This window comes from Phragmites australis, chromosome 5 (assembly GCF_958298935.1).
Source record: "Phragmites australis chromosome 5, lpPhrAust1.1, whole genome shotgun sequence".
NCBI classification, from domain to species: Eukaryota; Viridiplantae; Streptophyta; class Magnoliopsida; order Poales; family Poaceae; genus Phragmites; species Phragmites australis.
The window spans coordinates 24,826,414-24,830,723 of NC_084925.1; the positions used below are offsets into that span (position 1 = coordinate 24,826,414).

The 4,310-nt window shown below is 38.0% G+C and overlaps 1 pseudogene; it reads left to right on the forward strand.

The window, feature by feature from the left end:
* Positions 1 to 234: 234 nt before the first annotated feature.
* LOC133917887 (uncharacterized) lies at positions 235 to 2,764 on the forward strand (annotated as a pseudogene).
* The last annotated feature ends 1,546 nt before the right edge of the window (positions 2,765 to 4,310 follow it).

Here is a 4,310-nt window from a genome sequence, read left to right on the forward strand (position 1 = left end):
ATTGATTTCAATGTGTATGTTGCAGGGTAAAAATTGATGCATAATGCTTGTATTGACATACATGATTGATTTCAATGTGTATGTTGCAGGGTAAAAATTGATGCATAATGCTTGTATTGACATACATGATTGCTATGCACATTGCAAGTACTGATCTTTATGGTAATTACATGTTTTATGTGATTGATTATGATATGGGCATATTTTTATTTTTCTCAGATTGTTGTAATTTAGATGGATCAGAGGACCAAGCTTTTAATTTATGGGGCTGCAGCACATATGTTACTTTCAATGATGGCCATGATTATTGAGTCTAGAAAAAGAAATAGGGGTGCATCGAGAGAAAGAATTAGCTATGGTCCAATAGATGAAAGGGATAGGATGAGATTTGAGTATCTAAACAATAAAATATGGAAGAATGATGTAACTTGTGTAAACATGCTTAGGCTTAATAAGGCATCATTTTTTCATTTTTGTAAGCTTTTTAGGGATCGTGGCTTGTTGCAAGATACTATACATATGTGTGTTGAGCAGCAAGTTGCTATGTTTTTGAACACAGTGGGACACAACCTTAGGAATAGATTAGTTGGCACCAATTATAATAGATCTGGTGAAACAGTTAGTCGTTATTTCAAGAAAGTACTTCACGCGGTTGGTGAGCTACGAAATGAGCTTATTACGCCACCTTCATCAACGACTCCAAGTAAAATTGCAGGGAACCCAAGGTGGGATCCTTACTTTAAGGTGTGAGGTTCAGCTCTAACTCCGTTTTAGTTTTTAGGTGTAAACGCTTATGGTCCCTAATCTTTTGTGCCTTCTATTCATCATAAAATAGGATTGTATTGGGGCTATTGATGGCACGCATGTACGAGCCTCTGTTACTAAGGATATGGAGCCTTCCTTTCGTGGTAGGAAGTCTCATGCTACTCAAAATGTAATGGCAGCCGTAGATTTCGATCTTCGGTTCACATATGTTTTGGGTGGTTGGGAGGGGACAGCCCATGATGCTCTAGTTTTACGGGATGCTTTAGAACGTGAAAATGGTCTTCGTTTCCCACAAGGTAATAGATAAACTTTGTAGCTCAATTTCTCTATACCATTTATTTTTATTAGCAATGTCACCTACATGTCCCTCATATGTTAGGCAAGTTCTACCTAGTTGATGGTGGATACGGAGCCAAACCGGATTCTTACCCCCTTTTCGTGGTGTGAGGTATCACTTGAATGAGTGGGGAAACAATCCTGTACAAAATGAGAAGGAGTTGTTCAACCTGAGGCACTCATCTCTTCGTGTGACAATAGAGCGTGCATTTGGATCACTTAAGAGGAGGTTCAAAATTCTTGATGATGCCACTCCCTTCTTTCCATTTCCAACTCAAGTGGACATTGTGGTTGCATGCTGTATTATTCACAATTGGGTTATACAAGACGGGGGTGATGAACTAATCATACCGGAGACCAATTGGATGCCTACTCATAACCACGCTTCATCATCAAGTGGGCAAGCAAGGGAACATACATTTATGGTTAATTTCAGGCAGGAAATTGCCAATCATATGTGGGAAGACCGGCAAAACCACTATAGAAACTAAAATATATTTGTAATTTTATCAATAACTATGTATTTGTGATCAAGAACTATGTATTCTTTGCTGAATTTACTTTGTATGGACACATGTTGCTTGTTGAAATCAATTTGTATGGATATATTGCTTGCTGAAATCAATTTGTATGGATATCTTACTTGCTGAAATCATTTTGTATAGACATCTTGCTTGCTGAAATCAATTTGTCATCTTTCATGCTCACTTTGTATGGACACATGTTGCTAGGAAATGGAGGCTGATGCAAGAGGGGGAAAAGCTGAGGGCGGTGGACAGTGTCAATGGACACCAACAATGTCCTCTTTCATGCTCACTTACCTAGCCAACATTGTGGCTAATGGTACTAGAACATCATCTGGCTTCAAAAAAGTTCATCTCAACTCTTGTGCTAAGGCTTTGAATGAACATTTCAAGCTGAATAGGTCTGCGGATCAGATTGCTAATCATCTTAAGACATGGAAAAGGAAGTATAATAAGATCAACCAACTTAGAAAGTTGAGTGCTGCCCTTTGGGATGAAGATAATTTCATCATTTCTCTTGATCATGAGCACTATGCAGACTATGTTAAGGTAAAATTGCAGTAGCAATTATTATTTTTTATCTATCTCATTCTTTCTCTAATAATTGGTGTACTCATTGCTAGGATCACAAAACTGATGATGAATTTTTAAACAAACCTCTTAAGTACTATGGTGAGATGGTTACTATCTTTGGTAACAGTGTGGCTACGGGAAAGTATGCAAAAGGATCAAATGAGCCTCTAGCTACTGAAGGGGATGACAATGAAGATCATGATGAGGGTGACAATGGTGCTACAGCAATGGCTGATGACAATGGGGCAACATCTTCGGCCACCAAACCCAACAAGAGAGCTAGGATTGTCGAAAATGAAGATGAGGGGTTGATTCGAGCATTCAAATCTGTTGGTGAAAGACTTGCCACTGCTATAGAGAAGGCTGCTACTGCGGATAAGGATGTGCCAAGTGATTTGTTTGATAACGTGAACAGCCTTCCAGGTTTTGATGACACACACAAGTCTTTTTACTATGCTCATTTGGTTGAAAAGCCTCATATTGCTAGAGCCTTCAACACGCTTCCATTCGACTACAAGTTAGCTTGGCTTGCCAAGTTCGTTAGTGACAACTTTCCTGAAAGCTAAACTGCCTTTGATGATGGCTAGTATCCCTACTAGCAACCAGCGGATCTGACATATCTGTGAATTAATTATGGACTATGTTTGTAAGGTGAAGACTTTGCTAAATATATATGATGCTTGTACCCTATAAAACAATGCACTGTGGGTCAATGTTGTCACCTGTATATTTTGAAGCAACACTTGTTGTTAACCATCAGACTAGGTTGATGTACTTGATCAGTTGCTTTCCATTGTTATCTGTTTAAATGGATATTTCTCTGTTCTGCTATTTTTTTTTTCCTTTTTTAGATCATTTCTTTCTGTTTATTCATATTTGTTTCACATAAGGCTTATCCTTAATGGTCAGTTTTGTAATGATGACGGACCTAGTGACATGTGAAGATTACATGTGAAGAGATATTAATCTACTGATTTTATATACACAATCTGTTTGCAATGTTTGCTATGCACTTGTAGAATATCAGGAATGCAAATTATTAGACCTTGCAATGGCGAAATGTGCAGGTGTGCATAAATACATGTTTATCTATTCAATTTCTGGTTTTTCTGTGTATGTATATGTATTCTTCTTTCACCAATCAATCACAAGTATTTGTATATGTATTCTTCTTCCACCAATTTAATCTAGCATCACAGCTACTCATATGGAGTCATTGGTATTGTCTACATGCCAATAATAGGGTAAGCTCACCAAAATAGAAAGGGGTAACCATAACTAGCTTGTCCATCCCTATCCCACCAACCAAACAAGAAATTGGATCATCCTATCCTATACTTGTCCTACAAACCAAACAACAAATAGATTCGTTCCATCCCGTCAACCAAACAAACATCTTGAATCATCCCATCCTTAAATATATGAATTGGATCATCCTATCCCACCTCGCTCTCCAACCAAATGCAACCTTAGAGATTTTCAAGATCTCTTATCAAGATGTTCATCGCGAATACCTTAAGTTAGATTCCGAGTGGAAAACGTCTTGGATTTCAGGCACTGAGGGAGACGATAAGACATTCCATGGTCCTTAACATATAGTTCTTCCTTTCTCATTAGAAATATGGAGCGCACGATAAGTTTTGTAGTCCTAGTATACATGAAGCGCTCGACTGGTTATCGGGAAAGAATTGCCAGATGAGCAGTCTAAAATTCTAAGTGTGTGTATGGGAGTAAACTCCTAAATAGTGATTTATCTCAGTTTTTTTAAGACATTGGATCGAAGTAGGTAAAAGACAAATAATGGTTATATAACAACTAATATTACAAAGTATATCATAAATGCACATAGAACTTACGAAGTTGGTCGATATTTCAAGAACTTTTAAGGACTCAACCATCCTTCATAGCTAACCTATACAACCCTGGTCGGTAAGACTCGACCACACTATAAGGACCTTCCTACTTTAAAGATAGCTTGTTATTGTTCTTCTGGCTTTGTATGAATCGTAGAACCAGTTCTCTGGGTCTGAAGGATCTTTTGCACATGTTCTGGTCCTGGTAATGCTGGAGAGCTTGCTGGTAGCGTGCTAATATTATCAACACCTTTGTCAT